Source organism: Pezoporus occidentalis, unplaced genomic scaffold, assembly GCF_034315485.1.
Source record: "Pezoporus occidentalis ecotype Australia unplaced genomic scaffold, CSIRO_AGI_Poc_V1 ctg9, whole genome shotgun sequence".
Classification (NCBI taxonomy): domain Eukaryota; kingdom Metazoa; phylum Chordata; class Aves; order Psittaciformes; family Psittacidae; genus Pezoporus; species Pezoporus occidentalis.
Window position 1 is genome coordinate 8,366,107 of NW_026916262.1, and position 22,418 is coordinate 8,388,524.

Genomic DNA, 22,418 nt, shown 5'->3' on the forward strand with positions numbered 1-22,418 from the left:
TATTGTCCGACCCAAAAGTCAATCAAACTGGAAAAGATGAAAAACTGGTAAAGAAAACATGACAACAGTCACATTGACTGATGGGACAAGAGGCCGCGAGCACAAAACCTTCTCAGCAAAAGAGTCAAACTTGAATGTTTATCCTTCAAACACCCAGGCTAGAAGCGAGCTGACCAGCTATGGGAGGGCAGGGAAGCAGAGTGGACTCAGGGCAGCAGCTGCTTGGCTTTGGAGCTTTGCCCTGGCTAAACAGGCAGCAAGGCCATGGACTGTTTTGCTCACATAGACACTGGTGACAGCCTAGAGCAGGACAAGGTTGATAGTGTGGGTCCTTCCATATCGGCCCTACAAACTGGCAGTTTGGTATTTGCATTAATAACCCAGGCACAAAACCCAGGAGTACTCTAATAAAATGTGCTGATAATGCCAAGTTGGAAAGCATGGAGAATAAAGACAAAGATTGAAAAAATTCCCACACAAAAGAACTGGATGATCTTCATGACTGGGTATTAGAAAAAGGATCAAATTCAATTGTACAAAGACCAAATATATACACTTAAGGGCTGGAGGGAATTTCTATTATGTTGTTTTGGAGGGCCTAATTTAAGAAGAAGAAAGACATGACTTCACTTGTTTCTGGCAAAATGATTTGCCAGATCAATAGGGTGCCTTCCTGAAAAACACAGCTGTCATCCCAGAGTACATCAAAGAAGATGTATTTCCAGTCAAACTGAGATAAGATTAATACCACTGTCCAAATGAGACCTCTTTTCAAATACTGAGGACAGGTACTGGACAGCTTTGCTTAGAAAATTCAATTACCTGGAAGCACAGAGAGACTCCCAAGGTAACCAGGGAATGGAAAGCTCCTGAAATCTAGCAAAAAATTGAAATGTAAGGGGATCTGAATGCACCACAGTTTATACACCAAGATGTAAACTAGCTAATTAGGCTATAAAAGATGCTGGCAGAACATTGAATGCACAAGCACAGTCAATGAGTCAATACATGTTGAAAGAAAGACTTTGTACCTGAGTGTAAGTGACAGAGGCAACAAAAAGAGGGACGCTAATAAATTTCTGAATAGGAGAAGCCATGGGAAACGGGTCTATAGAGGTGGGGTCCCCTCAGCCACAGTGAATTCACAACTGGTTGTTGATGAAAGCAAGTTTCAGTGCCCCCTCAGCAGCAAGTGTTAAACCTACCTGTGTCAGCACAAACACTCATCAAAATACTCTCAGTGTCAGAACTAACACTCATCAAAATACTTTTCGTGTCAGCACTGGCACTCATCAAAGTACATTTGGAAGGGTGCAACAAGCCTATGGTTTTGCTGCATTAGGTAATTGAAGTCCCTTGTGAAGAGGTATGATAAGCTCCAGAGCTGATGCAAGGGAAGGAAATTACCTGAGCAGCTGCCAGTTGATGCTTTGCATAGCAGCCTGCAAGAGGAGCACCTAAAAGAGATGTTGTTGACTGACTGATTACAATTAACTCCTCTTAGAAGTTAGTATTAAATATTCAGAACACTCATTCACCTAGGGGAAGTTCAAGGACTTCTATAAGGTTTGTATGCTTTTTCCAGATTCATAAATTCAGGCAGATGCTCTCTTAAAATGTATTTAGTTTAGCTTGCTGAAGTTAGATATATAGTTTCTCAGCATTCACTACACTTTCTTCCCAGCAAAAGTCTATGCTTCCATAGATTTACTAAAGCCACCTCTATAGCTTAGGGTTCTAATTTTACTATTAATATTACTATTAACTATTTACTAGTGACTATTTCTTGGAGACTCCTTGTCTGATGGGCACAAAGGGTTTTATGCAAAGGAAGATGCAAGTGATTATAAAAAGTAAGTATAGAGTACAAAAGACAGAGATCAAACAGAATTACTTAGAACTTACAGTTGTATTTGGAGAGATGACAAGGAGAAGCACAGGGTCTTCTTACATGGGCCTGACAAAATTGTTGCTATTGTCATTTTTTAAAAGATACTACTGTTTTTATGTTTTTATGTTCTGGAAGATCATACATTGAGTTCTCAGAGATCTGGAAATTGGGCCTGGCATGAGAAAAAAAACAGGTTGATCATTCTCTCCTTTGTACAATGAAAGAACTAAGAGATGACAAATAGACTTTTTCTGACACAGCTCCTGGTTAGACTGTGGAACCTCTTGCCACAGGAAAGAATAGATACTGGTTCAAGATGGGAATGGACAAGTTAAGGGACATAACTGAGGGCTGCCAAATGAACCCTCAGTTATCATACCTGACTCAAAGTTCTGGAGTCCTGGAAAAGGACTCTGGGGAAGCCTCATACATTCTTGTTCTGCTCTTCTCCCTCAGCATCTGCCTTGGGCCACTGTGACAGGATAGGGCAGGTGCCTCCATTCCCAAATTAAGCCTGGCTGGAAGGGAAACATCATGGGGTCACCAGCCTGCACAGCTTTTGGGAATCAAGTCCAGAGCTTACAAACAAATTTAAATACATTTTTTAAAGCCTACCCTAAGTAGCATGGCAGGCAGGATACATCTGGTAATACTTTATCGGTAGAAAAACCTACAAATTATGTCATATTATGCTTTATTATTATTATTATTATGACTCACTGCACAGAAAATATCATAAAAAATACAGCAGTCTTGCACATCCAATAATGCAATCAGTGCTATTATAAATTAAACTACAAAGTAACAATTACACACAGTCCTGGAAACTGAAGTCACCTCATAAGTAGAGTAATGTTTTGTCTTCAGTAACAGTGAAGCAGGTAACTGTGTAATTTTAATAAAAGTCATCACTTTAAAACAAAAAAGCTGTAGTGAAACACGATAAAAATTAGCAAGATAAGACACTGAGCAAACAGCATTAAAATGATGTACATTTCAATGTAAATCATCCAACCTTTTCCTATGGTATAGATGAAATAGAAATAATTTAGCTTGCTTGCCAATCTATCCTGAAAGCCATCTTTGACAGTTTAAATAGTAGTTTTGGTACTAAGCATAAAGAAAATCTGCATGTGAAGAAAAAACACAAAACAAAAAAAAAAAACAAAACAAACAAAAAAAAAACCACGAAAAATATCTTAGAAATACAAGGGATGTAGAAAATAACAGTGAAAAAAACATCTACACTATAAAAGACAATACTGCAGAGTGAGATTTTCCGAAACATTCATTGAAGCATTGATACTAGTTCTTTGAAAAGGCATGACAAAAACCTGCATATGTTAAGGCCTAAAAATAAGTCATTTCAGAGGGAAGATGCACATGTGATCTGTGGCTTTTACAAGGAAAAAACAGCTATGCTAATAATAGCAATTCTCTTCTCAGAGGTCTGTTATTTTAAATATACACAAATTAAGTAGTGGTTTTGTTTACAGCAGCATTGGGTTTTGGAGCATTATGTTAAGTCATAACCACATGAGTCCATCCCATACAGACCCAATAGCATAAGGGCCGCAAGAATGAAATGAGCAAGCTCCTCTCATCTTTTCCAACTCTCCCAAATAGTCACAACAGTAGAACACAAGAGGAGGCGGCTGTGGGAATTTTCTTACAGAAGAGAGCCCAACTAAGAAAATTAGATCCTTATCCAAGATCATGCATATATATGCACTTAAATTCTAGCTTGAATTAATTTTAGCATTTGCATATGAGATTTACCAAACCAAAGCTGGGATTGGGAACCAAGGAAAATAGATGAGCTTTGGCAACAGATGGGCTCCCCAGCAGAAACAGGCTGCTCCAGGAAGCAAATGGGGGAAGAAATAAGGTGTCAAGAGAAAAGAGGACAGGGCAGGCCAAGTGCTTGAAGAACGGGAAAGAAAAAAAAACAGGAGATTATAAAGCATTTCAACTTGAAAGAAGAAAAAAAGAGACCATTAAAGATTTTTAAAAAGGGAACAGGTTTGCATTTGAGTATGAAATGGATAACAAACTGGGAATTATCCCTGGAAATGTAATAGAAACTTTCATTTTCAAGAAGAAAAGGAAAACGCCTATCACTAGCATCTGAATAAAAATTAACTCTCCCAATTTAAGAGACAGGAAAGATGGAATGCCTAAAAGTCATGGAAGAAAAAGAGCAGAAATTATAGGGGCCTCTTTAGAGGCCAAAGCAAGACTTACAAACTTAAGAAAGGTGGAAATAAAGGGAGTTCATCAACATAGTAATAAAATGCATCTTTGCTGGCATATCAGTGTTATAAATGAGAGAAATGTCTGGCTTCAGGATATCTGAGACTGTTGCTGAGTCTTCTTGGACACTGAGGGAATTCTTTATCACTTCATCTGTCTGTTTAGCCCTATTTCTGTCTCCACAACTCTCCAATATGTACACCTGAAATTTCAGATCAAATACGATGCAAGACAAGGACATCAAATGAGAGATCTGAGCTGAGATGCATTACTGAAAAGGAAGACAAGAGCTTTAGCTGAAATCAGCAGAAAGGCCTGGATGGGTTGAATGCCAGCAGGAAATTGTCAACAGACATATGGAGACATTCAAGAGAAAAAGACAGAACAGTTCAGGGAAATGACTTAAACACTGATATGAAGAAGATGCCATATCAGCTGCACAATTAATGCTAACATACATTGCAGGAGCAAGCTGTAATAAGGGGGCTTCCTGCAATATCACACTTCAGAGGGCTGCAGTAAAAGGAATGGACACTGTTCAGGTACCAAGCACATAAAGATGAAGATTTTTCCCAGTGGGGTACATCCTCTACCAAGTAACCTGGAAAGGTCTGAATTATAACTCAAGCATGTAAGGGAAAGTTATCCCCTCAAGAGAAGAGAAAAGGGAGGAAATTATATTCATATTGGAGACTGTTGTAGAAGATGGGAAACTACCAGCATACTGCTTTGAGAAAAGTGCTGAAAGACTCCTTTCATTAACAGAAATAATATATAGGGAAGGAGTAACTAGGGGAGGTAATTTTTTAGAACATCTCATCTTGCACACCAGGGAAGAGAAGACAAGTTGATTATTATCACAAAACAAGGACCATGAAAGTGGAAAAACTAGATGAGAGGGAATAGAAGGGATTATTCAATTTGCCAGTCAGTAACAGTACAAAGGAGAATTAGGATTACCTCACATTACACTATGGTCCTAAAACATTTTCAGTATCAGCCATGAGCTAACTAAAAAATACAGCAAGATAAACTAAAAAGAAACCACTAAGCTGGCAGATTTCTTTATCTGACTAGCTAGGACATTTTAATTCTCCTTTATCCTTATGCTGACCCTAACACCTCCTCTCTGTTCATACATGATCTTTCCTTGCATTTCAGGGGGGATTAGCTATCTCCGTGCACCATGAATCTATCTGCTTTAATAGCCACAGCTCTAAAACTTTCATCCCCTCCTTCCCCTCCAAAGAATTGCTGACTTGCTTTTTATGTGGATAGTTAATTTAACAACTGTAGATGTTAAATTAGCAGAATAGACTAATCAATCAGAATTAGGTAGCTTCTCTGAGATACCGCAGCAATTTTCACAGTGCCTACTTAGAGGAAGAAAAAAGTAACTGAGAAAAACAGTCGGTTCTTGTCTGCACAAATTGAAGCTTCTCTCCTTTTTAAAACATTCTTATTGTGCTTTTCTGTTCTTGTTGTTGCTAATATGAAGGGGAGAAAGAAGAAAGTAATTTCTTAATATTTTTACTCCTGCCAACTATTAAAGACTTTCTCCAAAAAGACTAGGGACTTACAAATGGGTTGAGTCCTTTCTTATACACAAGTGCTGAGTTGTACCTAATCTCAGTCCTCCGCTGGAGCTTAATTTCACATTTCAGTAACAGTCAACTATACACAACTTGAATCCCTGATCAAGTTTCTCCTAAATACCAACATTTGCTCAATTCTTCCCTCTCTAGGACTTCTCTCTTGGATCCCTAATGCCATCTGACTTGAAAATGCACTTAGTCCCTTTATCCCTTAATAGCTAATTTGCCTTCAGGACATGATAGTAACTGCCCTGCATCCTACTGCAGACACCAAACTGCAGAGCAACTCTGCAGCCCTGTGCAGAGGCTCCTCTTCTAGCTTTGGAGATGAATTCTTACTGTTCTGTCTTACAAACAGCATGTGTCTGATTTACTGGACTAGCTTTATTTCTTGATGGGAAAAGGTTTAAGCAAGTTGAAGACATTCCTGCTTAATTTCACTAAATTTCTATTATGCACATGGTTCCTATCACTAGTATAAAAAAAAGGAGAGAGGACAAAATGAAAGCTGCAAGGAAAACCTGTAAAGCAACAGGTATTTTCAACCCACAGGATGGTGTGGCCATATCCTGATGCTGGACATACCTTGTGCAAGTGAACTGTACCTGAAGTACATCCAGCTCTCACTGCCAGCAGGCATTTTGTGGTGCCACTGTTCACCTACAGTTACTACACCACAGACTTTTTAGCCCATCCTTTTCAACCTTTGCAATTCAGTCTGATCTCCTCTACCTAAATGACCATATCAGCAATTTTATGGGAAATTACTGAAAAATGTGGCACATCATGATCAACAGATACTGCTTGTATTTTTCCCCTGGAAAATATTAAGTTTATATTTAAGTTCTGCAGCTAGAGAGATGCAAACTAATCATTTACTGACTCATATCACCACACATATCACTATGTTTTAATGAAATCTGAATATAGCTTCCTACCCCAACAAAGCAAGAGCAAAACAAACCTAAAGCAGCTCTGAAAGCACAATTTCAGATTCTATTTTTATTGCAACTCAAATATAACCAAATTATTCTTACTATTTCTCACACTGATAAACTTATCTTAATATGCTTATTAAAATGGGTAGATAAAAAATATACAGTGATATACAGTGCATTAAAAAAAGAAATCATGTATTTTATAGCATTTTGCAGTACAAGCACTACAAAGTCAATACAGCAGTTAATTCATCCTACTCATGATTGAGGGAAGATGATTACAGTCTTCTCTTCCAAAGAGGGAGATCTAATCTACTGCCCTAACAAGGAAGCTCCACCCCTACACACAGAGATTCTTCCCAGTATCCAGGGGGAGACACTGCTACTCAAGAGGCCATAATGATAAACCAGAGACTTTAAGAAGCCTAAAGAATAAATGGCAGTTTTTAAAATCATAGAATCATAGAATAGTTAGCGTTGGAAAGGACCTTAAGATCATCAAGTTCCAAACCCCCTGCCACGGGCAGGGACACCTCACACTAAACCATGTCACCCAAGGCTCTGTTCAACCTGGCCTTGAACACCGCCAGGGATGGAGCATTCACAACTTTCCTGGCAATACTCTTGTCAGACAAAAATAAGTTAGTCCACTTACTCTGCTCTAGTTTTCCTTACAGTACTAATGGCACCACAAGTGTCAATAAAACCTCACTGTGCTTTTGCTAATGAATAATTTACACCAGTATAACTTCAGGCAATTGCTTCTTTTTTTTTTTTTTCCTAAATAAATTTCAGAAGGAATCCTATGAAAATTAGCACATATTTTTAGATCATGTTCATACCACTACTACAAAGCAGTTACCTCAATGCCATAATTCATATACTTGTTGCTTTAGAATCAGGATAAACATCATTAATTTTAGTATTTGAGAACATGGTAAATTAATAATAAAAGGAAAAGGCAAGCACACAAGAGGCACAGGCTACATATTTTCCTGCACAAATCTACTAGCATGGTCTAATCTTAGGTTTTAATATGCTTCTTCATACGGTCAAGCTGTTTTATACTACATGAAAAATCACTTCCCATGTAAACTCACTTGTGATTTCAAGCACATTCCAACCCAATTATTTATACCTATTGTTTACTGTCCACAAATACTATATTAATAAAGAAAAACTGCAAACTTAAATGCTTACTTGTTATAAAATATCAGCCATCTCAAAGTGGTCCCGACATGGCTTTATGCTGTTAAATACAAGCACATATATTTTGTACAAGATATATGTATCATTTAATCAATGATCATTACTGAATATTTTTGTTTGGTAGGTTCCTTCAAGATTTGCCCTCAAATTCTAGTTACTGTACACATCATCTTGTCCTGAAGCAAATATACAAATTATTCCTGTACCGATGGGCATTTCTGTGATGGTCTCTCAAAGTATTTGCAAAACGGAAATACTAAGTCCTCCACATACTGGTCCTCAGGAAAGCAGGTGGTAGCACTTTACTTGCTACTAGAAAGCTTTAAAGTATGCTTGTTTTGGGTGCTTAGTTTGAAACTTCACAGAGCCATGTGATATTGTAGAAATACAATATCTTTTTTATCATAACACATTTCAGGTGTTTCCTGCCCTGTGTTGCAGTTAGAACAACTCAGGAGCTCTTGGAGCCTTCAGTGCTGATCTGAAGTGTCCTGCTCACAGGGTGCCCAAGCAACAATGATCAGTCACTAGAGCAAATGCTGAAGGTACCACCTGGGAGATGCTTGTCCAAAGCCAAGTAAGAAATCCAAAGGGACCAGGCACTGCCACTTGCTTTGCACACGTACACTTGCCAACCAAGTAATAGATAAACTGGGACTGTCCAGCAAACCACCTTATTGCTAGCACAACCTTGCTTCACTCCCAGACTACCTCACTTCAGCAACAATAGCATTGATTTACACAAATAAAAAAAACTTAAGATGAATAAAATAGGAATACAAGGGGGCAAATTAAGCTGTGCCCCAGCTCCTGCTCCTGCCTGTTTTATCATCTTTCAAACAACTCATCAACATATCCATCTCCTCTGTCCTCAGGTCTCCTCTTCGTGGTCATATTCCTACTTTTCTATTCCCCAGCTCATCCCCAGCTCATCACCCCTTCTTACCAACAAGCATTTCCATGCTGCTGCTTCCTGCTTCTGCATGATGCCATGAAAGACCAGCAAAGGAGTCAGTATCTCTTCAAGATTACATTTACAGTTTGACACTAAGTACATCCATCCTAAAATATGCATCCTTAATGACAGCAAAGCTTTCCCCCACTGTGCTGTCACTTCTTTTATAAGCACTTAGGATGATCACCCCCTTACACTCCTGGTTACCTGCTGTTAGAACTTGAATTTTATTCTCAAATTTGAAGTGTTGCTCATGCCACAAGAATTTTCATATAATTAAAGAGTATTAGCATATATGGATGGAAAAATTATGGAGAAATTTGGTTTTATTGTTAATCTAATGAATGCATCAATTGTTCAAGTACCCAAGATGTTTCAGAAACAAGGTAAGAAAAATTGGTTACCATTACTTTTACTTTTGTTCACAAAATATGTGAACTCTATGAAACTTTAGAACTTCTTAGAAAAGCTGAAAATAGCTTTAATTCAAAAGACATTAAACCTTAAATCTAGGAACTAATTAATTTCTAGAAATTATTTTGATGGAGACAATCTGATAGAATTTCAAGAAGATTGAAATGGGCTTGAAACTACAAAGACATTGAAAAAGCCTATTATTGGTAGAGGGGCTAAGGAAAAATGTGTCATGATGCGAAAAGATACCTACAATGACAGGCAAATTAAAGAGCAAGAACTAAAATTACAGGTACCTGCTGTAGCACTGTAACCTCTCTCATTTGATATAGAAGATCCATTTTAATAGCACAGCACATTGTGTGGATCGTAAGTCAGAGGCCCCACACTGCACTTGTGGGTGAGCCAGGGTTTTAGTCTGAAAGTATACAAGTAAATCCAAATGCACTGTTAAAGGAGACAGCGAAAGGCATCTCTTGAAGAAGCAGTCTGCATTACTGGATCACAGAATATCCACCCATGACAAACGACACAAAGCTTTGTGAAATAAAATGCATGGCCCATTTTAGAAAATGAAGGAAGAGTGGGAAGACAAGAGTCCCTTAACCACCAAATCCTCAGGAGCCAGATTCTGAGACAACACTAATCACTTAAACACAGTCCAAGGAATTATCACAGCTCCGCAAACTTACAATCATCAATCTTCATTTAGCATACACAACTGCAAGAAAACAGCTAGCTTCAGAGAGACAAAAAAATCCATTCCCCAATGCTGTTCCAAGTCAGATTTGGCCGGCTTGCCAGACGGCCCTGGCATTGCTGATGTCCCAGCAGGTTACTTCGCCTCCTTGTGTGTTACCTAGCAGTAAATTATCCCCTCTAAACTCAAAAGGCTCTTCAATTTGGAGAAGAGACGATAGGGTGAGGGTGGGGGAATATGACAGAGGTCTACAATATCACGTGAGCCATAGACAAAATTAATGCAAAGCTGTTATTCACCTAATTCCACATTAGTAAAATAAGGAAGTACTTGAAGAAATTAGAAGACCAATTTAAAACAGATCAAAGAAAGCACTATATCACACAAGTTGTGACTCTCTGCACCATGTTGCCACAGAAGGCTGTACAGGCAGACAGTATCAGAAGGTATCCCAGAAAGGGACTGTCACAGACAGCAGGTTCATTAACAGGCACTAAAACGCATATGGAGGGATGTGCCTTCTGGCACTTTTAATGGATGCTGAGGGAGTGAGTGGAATGGACCCGGAAAGTGGCCCAGCCCATGCTCTTTCACAGTATCTCCCACTGCCAATGTCAGGACAGATGGACCAGTGGTATGATGCAGTTTTGTTTGTTTTGTGTTTAATCACTGTCACTACTCCTTAGGGTAAAATAAATTCAGAAATCTGATATTTTAAAATTCCCTTTCTACCCAAAGTAATTTCTTGAAACTCTGAGAGAAAATATATCTGTGCTGATAGGATGCAAATTATTGTCCACATATCAGCACAGGATTGCTTTTAAATATATGGTTTGTATCCACATTATGTAACCTCAATAGCTGTACAGAACAACAGCAGTCAGCAGCACCCTGCTAACTGCATCCACTGCAGAGACTGCTCCATACCTGTAACTGGACATCCATTTCTGAAAATGCAGCTTTGTCAGTTGTCCATCTGCTGCTGCACGGATAAGACTATGATTCAACCCATACTGAAAATCCTACAACAAAACACTTGCAGGGTTCAATATTTCACCTTTTTCTTATCATAACTATCACATCCCTCCTACCCTAAAGCTAGCTTTGCTGCTTTATATACAAAATTCATTTTCACACTCCTTCTCAAAGACTATTAAGGCCAGTTACACTGGCAGGTGACATAACTATGGCTGGTTTTTAAGTAGTAAAAAAAGGGAACAGGCTGAAATCCCTGGCATTCCTAACAGCATTCATATATCCACCTAACTCGGTGCATTAGTTGGTAAAAAGTTATAAACAGATCTGGAGCTTTGCAGCTGGCTCACTAATAGAGCATTGGTAGAAGTTCTCATTCAACTGATGTTCTGTTGCTACCAGCCATTTCTTATGCACATATATGTATCCTATGTAGATACACACACACAGAGATCCTCTATATGCCATATATCCACACAAATTTATATCCGTATAAAGATATATTTTACATCCCTAGAAGGCATCAACCAGCAATATAATACGCATTATACATCCAATTTGTTTGTCTCCTCTTGCTCCTTCACCACAACTTTTTCTATCACTTTATTCTCATCTTTCATGTCTATCCTCTCTTAAGTCAGGACCAATCCACTGCCTTGTTTGAAGAATTTTCTGTTTGGAGAATTCTAGCTTAAAATTCTCATAATTAGAAAATAGCAGCCACCTGCTTTCTCTCTTGACTCAAAACACAAGCCAAATTGTTTTATCCTGCAGGCCCACTAACGTGTCTAATGTTCTAACAGACATTTTCAGAATTTGACATACTTTATACAGCCATGCTCAGAAATAAACCACCTGCAACTTCTCATGCTGCCACCTAAGCAATGGTTTAAATTTCAGAAGATACGTATCCTAGGATGGAAAAACTGGCAGGATCAAAGCAAACCCAAGTATACTGCATTCTTCCTATACAGCCTTAAATCTGAATCACCACCATCTCCCTACATCTTCAGAGCATTTGCCGTGACAATTTCTCTGGAGTGGGCTGATGGTGCTAGCAGAGACTCAACATTTTCTTTTTGTCATAATGCAAACCCTTATAACTATTCCATCTTTTCCTGTAGCCTCTCACTTTTCAGCAATGATGTGCCTATAGATAGAAACATTTTATACCCATTTATAAAATGTGAATAGATTTCTAAGAAGTCTCTTTATTATTACCTATTAATCTTATCTATTTTTATTCTGAAGTATTCTCTTCAGGCTGAAAAGGGATCTTCATATTTGAGTGCACCAATTCCGGTTATCACTTTTCACAGGACTAACCTCTTCATTCAGAGGTTACTTACGTGTACTTTTTTTTTCACCATGATTGTCATATTTTCTGTAGGTCAGGCTGAGCACCTGCTACCTCAGTTCTGTAAGACTCCAAGAATGGTATTCTTTGCAATTTGGCAACTATCTGGCATCAAACAGTTACATTTTGAACATGGCACAACAAAACACTACAGTGACAGTGCAAAGTGCATTCTGTAGAAGGAATCAAAAGATGAAAGTATGAAAGCAATTCTAGCAGATGAAGAAGTGAGCAGGAACATATTCTGCCATTCTGGCATATGCTTTGTTTTCCTCCCTTTCCTTTCCTTTGTTTGCCCTCCAAAGGGCTCCAAATCACTGTCTCTCCAAAGAGCTGAATATAACTGAGATGAAAAGGTAAGTCTGTTTAGAGTCCATTTCACAAAGCAACTGCATAGCCAAATGATTGTTCATAAAAAAAAAAAAACAAAGGAAAAGTGCAGAACAGCTGAAGACCCTTTTAAATGCTATATAGCAGTGCGGTAGAAAGCCTTGAGAGAACAAAAACCCTTCCCTAAAGGGCACACGGTATAACGTATTCCCCCTTAGAGACTTTGAGTCAGTTACCCTGAATGGCTCCTTCTGCACAGCACTTTATCACACTTCTGATAGCCAAAAGTGCCACTGCTGCCAGGCAAAGGGAGAGGGAGTAGAGAGCTCAGAGTCAGTTCTGAGTGCCTACGTCCCTCCTGCACTCCTGTCCTTTTGCCCACCCAAAGGTCCACTTGCACATCCAGAACTAAGATGAGAAACACAGCTGACTGGTGGGATCTGCAGATAGGAGCACACTCAGCATATGTAAAGCCATCTCATCATCCAGGGATACAGTCACAGGCAGATGGCTCTAGCTATGATCTGCATCTTAGTGTGGAGCTGTCTCTAATTAAAATTTCCATTCAGTGAACAATTAGTTTGAATTTGACCAAGCATTTCTACAAGAAACCTACTTTCAAATCTCCTGTCATCTTTGCTTGGCTTCTCGGCGATGTGCTGACACTGTTGTAACAAGAGAACTACTCCACCTCCTCACTTATCCTCATCCTGAGCTAACCTGATGTCCTAAAGCAACCTCCGAAGCTGAGCAAAGATACAGGGCATTCTAAAGGGACAAGGAAATCACCCACCCCTTCTTCACTCTGCTGAGCCACAGGAAAAAAACAGTACACCCAACTGGGAGGCTGGTCCCTATGGGGTCCCCCTCTGCACAGCCAACAGAGAGAGCAAGCAGTTGCTCACAATGGCAAGACATTGCCCTCCCACCAGCCTCCTGCCCTGACTCCCACCTGCAGGAGCCCACACTCTCCCTGCTGGCTACAGAGATCCTGGGAGATCAGCCTCCTAATTTAGATGCCTCTGTTCATTGTGCCTGCAAATCAGGCACGGGAACACCCGCAGGAATACAGAACAGTGCCTCAGTGGAGGGCTCGAGAGCCTCTCATTCACAACAGTGTTCATCAGTTCTTAAGGAACATCACGTGTGGGTTTGCAAACATTAATTTAGCTAAATGGCATCACTGTTTATAACTACAGCTCACACTGACAAGCACACATTCAAGATTGTGTTCTCTTCTTCAGTACAAAATGTATAAGGATATCCTTATTATTCTCCTTACTACATATTTCTAGAATCTTGCTAGATACTTAAAATTATTTATGGGTCTAAAAATAATCCTTCTAACATGTCATGTGTTACTTATAATAAAAACTGTATTTAAGACTCAAGTTCTGCAGTATAATCCATTTGATGAGCAATCATCAGGGAAGCTAATGTGGCTTGCAGAACAAGAAAAAAACCCTTCCAAAAGCTCCACACAATATTGTAGAATTTAATGCTGAGCTAAACTATAAATTAAAGCTAACCAACCTCCAAGAATGCTAATGACTTTTAAGTTAGAAGACTCACAGGGTTATATGTGTGTGTGTATATATATGTATCTCTAACCCAGATGTCTTTTGCCCCCTCACAAAAAAAGACACAGACATATTTACAATGACACTACCAATTAATCAATACTGAAATGTTTGGGTTTTTTTTCCACAGGAATAGTTCCAGTACTTGTATTAAACACTGCTGGTATTACTGAAATCTACAGCACTCTATCTTAATATTTGGAGATGAGTATTAAACTGAAAGTTAGAAAAATAAATACAGTTGTACCTTAAATCACAAAGATGTATACACTGATCCATATTTCCTTACAAGGTAATGGGTTTTGCATGTAGTTATCATTCCTTGGGGAGAGATAATGTAATCTCTACCACCGATTGCCAAAATCATTGCCCATGGCAGGGGGGTTGGAACTGGATGATCTTTAAAGTCTCTTCCAACCCAAACCATTCCATAATTCAGTGATAATCAGGAAAAAAAGGAGTAATTTTAAGGAATGCTTTTACAGGAATAAATGCATTTTCCATTTACACTTGTTTTGCTTCCAGACCAATGACGTGTGGAGGTGAAAATGATCATGCTACATAGCAATTAGAGTTTTAGAGCATTAAGAACAGATAGCAAGATGCCCGAGACACCTCAGATGCCCTGAAAACATGTTTTTAATTAGTGCTGGTCAGGAATTTCCAACAAATGGCTTTCCATCAAAGAAGTTCATCCAACTTTTACAAAGTGAAACTTTAATCAGAAATGTAACAGTTTAAACAAATCTTTTTTTTCCAAAACATATCTCCGTATAGCCATAGACCTGCACAACTCTCCCATTCAAAGCTCTGATTTGTTTGATTCAGATCAAGGAGTATAACTTGAGAACCTATAATAAGATGTGTAGCCTAATTCTTGCTTTTCAGACTGTTCTTGGGTTGACATCAATTCCATCATTTCCATTTTGTGCCATACAAGGGCTTCATTGGACCAAAGACATGAAAAATAACACAGAAATTATCCAAATATGTATGTGTTTGTATTTTGCACTGAAATATTCGAGTCTAAAAGCTCCTCTAACAGAACTCAATTTAACATGAGAAACACTAGCAAATTCCTGAAATGCAACCATATAGTCTCTACAGATTCTTAATCCATATATACAAATAGAATAAACTTAATATTTATTTAAACAAACTAAAAATAGTGTAGGTGTGTCCTCCCCATAGCTCCTTTCATAGGTTATTCCACTTTGTAACAGCTTGCAGCCTAAAATGCTCTTTAGAGTTAAATAATGCATTTGCAGAATTAATATATAATATCATCAGGAAGCACACATTAAGGACAAGGTGAAGAGGAGATGTTTTCATCTTAGAATGAGGTAACCAAAAAGCAGATGAAGAAGTGCTATTCCAGATATTGTGAGACCCTAGATAAATTTTCTTTATGCATGGGATGATGATACTGTTCTGAGACATAAAGCTCATACTTCAGTCTTCACAATCTGAGCATGCACAAAGTGAAGGTGCCCAATTCCCATTTAAATGAGTGGAAATTGAGAGCACTCAGCCCCTGACAGAACTAAACCCTCTGAGGTGAGACACCACTCATGCCAATTTAATTTCAGACTACAAAAATAGTCTATGAGCATAGATGGGTATGCACACCTGAATCCATGCATGTGCCAATGAATGTGCTTCTATGAATTCTGTTCTATGAATGTGTTTCATTCATAGAAAATTAAACGGAAACTGACATCAGAAAATGTAGACTTAGATCTGCTACTCAAAAGCACTGGTGTGCAGCAGAGCACAGGAATTGCTCCTTCAGCAGCAAGGCAGAACCATAGCCTCATGTCCAACAGAAATGATGATGGTGAAAGAACTAAATATTATTTATACTATCACACCATCATCTCAGAAAGGTGACAAGAGGTGCAGAACTGCAAATAAACTAAAATTGAAAAAGGTAGGAGTGGAGGGCAAATACATTAGGTGTCCCAGGGGTCACGCCATTTCCAGCTCCTCCCACCTCCACCCTGACCCAGGTACACCCTGAAGCTGAAGGAAGCCTACGCATTCCATCTGTCTTCCCCACTATCTAAACACGATCCTATTTAACGGCTTTTGCCTACAGTATGTTGACATAGTTCTGTCCAGTATCAATTTTGTACTCCTAAAATCCTTTCATTTCCCAGTATATTTTAAAACAGAAAGTACCTTACAGTGAAAGCTCAGAAAGTTCTACTTCATTACCATCTTTGTCATGCCATAAATGGACCATAAATAGCACACATGCCTTTACACTTTTATCAGGGCAGTTTCCATTCACTAGTGGTAATTCAACATACAGATACCAGACCCCAAAGTCTAATGAGAAAGAGTGTATTAACATTTTTTTCCAAGTAAGTTCTGTCCCCAAGCAATTCCTTTTTTTAATCTTCAAAGATACTTAAATAACAGAAACACACAGAAATAGAATCTTATTCATCTTTTCTGAATGAGCAACTTGTTGTAAAACATCAGAAAACAATTCAAAATAAGCAATTATTATTTGCTACTTGGCCACTTGAGCCCCAGAAGTTTACTCAGGATACAAATACATATTTTAGTAGTACTATTGATAGAGGTTTATAATAGGACATGGAAAAAAACATGAGTTACTATCCCAGACTTGCAAAATATCATTTCCAAAAGCACAATAACACTCCTGTCTCAAATTCAAGTTTTGCAGAGCTGTGCAGCAAAGAACCCTAAACTATGACTAAAGAGAAGTCAATGACTGGGAAACAGCAACGCACTTAATAGTGAATGAAACGCAGAATGCAATATCTCATCCAGGGAGAAAAGGGAAAGCTTGCTGGAAAACAATACAACCAAAAGAATAAGAAGCACAAATGTAAACTAGTTTATATCAAAATTTGAGAAAATGTTTCAAATATTGTAAAATACGTTGGTTTAAGCCAACACTTCAAAAGCTTTTGCAATATTTTTAAAGAATGGCTTTGTTTTCCTTTCCTCCCACCGTTACTGTTTCTCATCCACCAAAAACCATGAAACTATGGCCAAAAAAAATCCCAAACTTCTTTATCATTTTTCGTTTTGTCAGAAAAAAAAAATTATAAGTTAGATAAGATTTTGGCAAACACATACATTATTTTTCTACTAGAAAACCATCTTATCCTTACAGCAATTATTTATTTTAGTTTTGATAAGAAGGCGGGTTATCACTGGCAAGCCTACTTTAGAAGTTCACAGCATAGTTCACACAACTCCAAAACTAATTTATATACAGAAAGATGTGTAAAAGAAACCACCTGAGCTCACAGTCATTATAGGGCAGCACTACTCAAGAAGTCAAAAGCAGTAGGTGCGAACTGTCACATTAAATCTCTCCTAGCAGAGTAAATACGGTTGGGTCACAGAGTCAAGCATGGTCATATGATCATTCATAGTGCTGTCTTCTCAGATGCACGGTTTTGTTCCATATGCCATGCCCTGAGAGAGAAGCTTCCTGAAAATGGACACTGCTGTCATGAGACTGCAAGGTCTGTGAGCCTGTAAAGTGATGAGAGAGTGAAGAAAGCCTGCCCAAAGACCCTGTGCATAGTTTTCTTTCTTGGGGAACATCCTCACAGACAAAAACCTCTCCAAGCTCGCTTTCGTGCACAGTCCTGTACTCTGGGACTAAAGACTGATGGCACAAACTTCTCAAGTTATACCTGGAGTTTAGTCTAAATCATCCTTTGGGGTCTGAAAATGAATAAAATGTTACGAACTGCAACCTGGAGATGTAGGTCACCTTAACAACCTCTAGTGCTCCACTTGAAGTTAGCAACCTGGGAAAACCAAAGTGGAGTGTCACTTCTGTATACAGGCAATAGGAGAGAGCCCAAAAGTCTGTTGTGCATCACTTTACCCATAGCAACAACCTTGAAGAGCCAAAAAAAGGACAGTACAAGTCTTCAAAAGACTCATGAGCAGAAAAGCGGCAGGGAAGGGGGAGGAAAAGTAGAGGTTCTGGGAACAGCTGCAGACCATATGGGCATCCAAAACATGGTCTTCTGCCAAATGAGAGGCACAGAGGGAAGCACGCACCACCTTTTATGTCCTTAGGCCTGCAACATGAGAAAAGACAAGACACGTGTACCCTGTGCGCCTGTAAAAGGCAACCTAATCTACACTGACTGAAGTGTCGATGCACACACTAGTATATATGGGTAAACACTCAAAGGGGATTCACAAATGCAATATTAAAAAAAGAGAGTACTACATATTTTGTAGGATGAAGTCAAAATGATCCTTTTTTCACAACCTCTACAACGTGTAATGTGAATGACACAAAATTTTTAACTAGAGCCCTTATTCCTTATTGTAAACCAAAGAATATGTTCTCCAACTCTCCAAGATGTATCCTAAAACACAATTCTCCCTTTGACACTAAACCTTGAGCAATATCCTGAAAAACTACATGTGCTACACGCATGACTTCATGCTCAATTTTTTCTAAATTAAACAGGTATTGCAAATGTGCACCACTGGCAATCAACAACAGAAAAAATCCAGTTAAAAAATTAATTCAGTGACATAAAGGGATTACACATATTCTCAAAAACATTTCCTGTGTTGGTATCAGGTTGATGATTATTTTTAACTCTTCCACCAATTACTGTATTATGGCTAACATACCGGTACACCTTTTATTTCCTTAATATTAAAGGCATTAATGTCTTAAGAACAGACATTCATTAGTAAAAAGCAGACTATCAATAGTAAAATCTTCTATATTATAGATTCATGGACATTGAAAGAAAGGGCGAAAAGAGAAATCTTACAATGAAACAGCTCTAATTACCTAACCATTTCTCAAAAAATATCTCAAAGTATTAAAATAATGTATCTGAAAACCGGCACAGAACTGCAATTTTTCAGACAATAAGAGTGCAAATTATTTCTAAATGTACTTGGGGGAGGGGGAGAAGTGCTATCTTTCCACCCACATGAATATTTATTACTGTCTACATGATGGCATAAAAGCATTTGATACAAGTGAAAGGCGATAAAATAACATGATTGATACTAGATCACTAAATACTCTGTGCTTCTCCCTCTTTTCCCCTTACAATCATTAGAGTTCACTTTTTAGGAAATAAAGGCAAACAGAGATTACTGAAACCAGACGTTTTCCCTTTCCTTCAGTTGGAGGTCTCACCAGCAAAACTAGATCTGGATGAAATAAAAAATGAAGCAGACCCAAATACCTCAGTATGTTCCTAGTTTCTCAGTTCTGCTCTATCTCTAAATTCATGGCTTATGTCACTGCTAAGCAGAGGAGAGCAGAGGGGCTACAATCCTCCTGCTCAGGCACAGCAACATTGCAGGTTTAACACGTTAAGGGGAACCCAAATCAGTTCTGCAGTTCCTGCCTGCTGGCAGGGTTCACATGCAAGTGCAGGCTTCTCTGACCACGGAGGTTACAAATCTGCAAGCTGCCAGGATAATTAATCTGCTCAGCGTCTCTTTTTTTCTCAGAGCAATAAGGGCCAGATAAATTGGCCTGATGGTGACAATGTTCCCAGCCACCGCTTTCCCTTGATCCTCCTCCATGGATGTATGCCAGCTACAGAGACAAGTGTGGCCACTGCAAGCAGGCTGCAAAAGCCATTTGAACGTACCACCCCTGCTAACCATCTTTCCTGGGGCAGCCATTTACTGCTTCAGGTCTTTTATGATCACACGCAAACAAGAGCTATGATGGCTTGGCTGCCTGTGCACCGGATAGCTATGGAGCACATGGACTATAGATCTGGTGTAGTTTGGAAAAACAGGATTAGTTGCAGTTGCAGTTGCACAGCTCAGCTGAACCATTCATGCATACTACTCCCAGAGGAGAAGGGGTTTCCTGACACTACTCCTCCTGACATGCAAAGGTGCTAAGGTACTCGCACAGCCAGATTGGACTGTTCTTTGTCAAAACATACAGCCTGCAAAGTGATGTACCGCTCTTACAGCATAGCATTTATTCAGTTGCTTTGATTGGGAAGGCACTTTGTAAATGAAAAATCTCAGTTCAAAGACAGGAGATTTGCTCTAAAAAAGGAATCCTGCAAAAGATGCCTGAAAATTGCAAAGACAAATGTGCTCTGTTCCTCCCAGAGACCCTCCTGGAAGCAGTCTGGATGGGATTTGCTGGGTTTTTTAAGTTGATTTGTGGGGCTTTTTTTTCCAGTACTGTAAGTCTCTATTGTTAACTTATGCATTATTTAAAAGATACTGAGTTTAAAAATAGCTCTAACCAGCCAAGGGAAAATGGAAAAACCAGTGAGCTGAAAGCCACAGCACTTCTCTCACAGATTGTTTCAGTGTGCAATACATCACAGCCTTCTGCGTTTTCCTTTCAATTTAGTAGCTGTCTTTGACATACGCCCACCCATTTTCACCATCAAAGTATCTGAGGATAGCTCTTTCCTGAGGCTGCATATTTCAAGTATCTGTGCACCACTCAGACAGCAAATTATTACTACTATAGGTCCTAGGACACATATAGTTAAAGCCTTTGGGTTTGGAAGTTCTGTGTTCAACCCCCATGATTTGAGTTCCCTTATTAGGCAAGCACCTTACACTCTTCAGTATGTTAAAGTCCACAACACTGTTTCAAGCTACAGATTGTCTATTACCCTGCTCGACAGACCAGGGCTTGAGTTATAGTGGGATAAAGTGTTTTGGCCTAGAGTACCTGGCAGACCAGTAGATTCCCCAGCCCCAGGGGCGTTTCTTTGCTCTGCTTTCAACTGCAAACAACTGCTAGACATGCAGGGTGGGTGGGCGGGCTACCAAGACAGCTCAAACACAGGGGAAGCTCTCACACACCCTGATTGTACAGTATACAGTCGCTACCTGGGGGAAGCACCAAGCCTTCCTCAGGCACTTGAGACAAAAAAGATGTATGCGACCAGAATATGAACATCCTGGAGCATCAGGAAGGAATTAGAAGTATCTGAGGCCAATCTAAAATCAACAACAATTGTGACTCTTCATTTCATTTGTAAATCAAAGTCCAGAAGAAGACAGGCCTGGATGTATTTAACAATCTTCTGTTTATAAAAGTAGCAGCACTGAGCTCCACAACAATGAAAGAGCAATCCTCATGTAAAAACTACGTTCACATCAGAACTAGAACCAGTTCCACACTACAAAAGAAACTAACTCAAGCATACATATGTTAATTTTAGTCCGAAACATTTTCCTAGGGTTTGGCTACGTACTGATTTTAGACACTATGTTTATCCCCACAGAAGAACTAAAAAAAAGGGGAGAGAGGGGACAATAACGGAAATGGCAGGAGCTGTTACCCTGTTTCAAATGTAGCAGGTTGTCCACATACCTCAAAATTCAACATAGGATATGCAGTCTTTCTCATATGTACGATAGAATTTAATGTATATACTCATATAAGGTATGAGTAATAGGTAGAACCCTGTCCTGGGTTCAGCAGTAGCAGTCATTTTTCTCCTTCTTGGTAGCTGGTGCAGTGCTGTGTTTTGACTTTCAGCCTGGGAACAGAGCTGATAACAAGGATGTTTTGGTTTGGCCAAGGACTTCATGAGCCTCATCTCTGCCAGGGAGGAGGGGAAGCCGGGAGGAAGCAGAGACAGGACACCTGACCCAGGACACCTAGCCAAGGAGGTATTCCATACCACAGCACGTCATGCCCAGGATGTAACTGGGAGTTACCCGGAAGGGCTGGGAGACTGCAGGGTTGGAGAAGGTATCAGTTGGTGCTTGGTCAGGCTGGGGGGGCCGATTTATCAGTCAACTGGTGGTGAAGTGATGTATTCTCTTCCCTTGTTATTTCCTTTATCATTATTATTAGTATTATTATTATTGTGGTAGCAGTAGTGATTTGTGTTATACTTTAGTTACTAAACTGTTCTTATCTCAACCTGTGGGAGTTGCATTTTTTTCGATTCTCCTCTCTGTCCCTCCAGGAGTAGGGGGAGGGCAAGAAGGGGGGGGGGGAACTAGTGAACAAGTTGTCTGACTGGGTTTAAACCACGACAAACCCGTATGGGCAATACCCCCTTATGTTGTATAGTAACATATATAAAACAAAATGAGGCTATCACTGTTTAAATAAAGCCAGGGATAATAACAAGAGTGTTATATGAGCTTGAAAACATACAAAAATAACACCAAATGAACCCAAGACTGTTGAGGAGGAAACCCCCACCACCAACATAAAGCTCCTGACAAAGACCCT

At 39.2% G+C, this 22,418-nt stretch overlaps 1 protein-coding gene across 13 annotated transcripts in view; it reads right to left on the reverse strand.

Moving 5' to 3' along the window:
* Positions 1–22,418, reverse strand: part of ADAM22 (ADAM metallopeptidase domain 22) — a 131,213-nt gene that overhangs the window by 74,095 nt on the left and 34,700 nt on the right. The window lies entirely within an intron of this gene.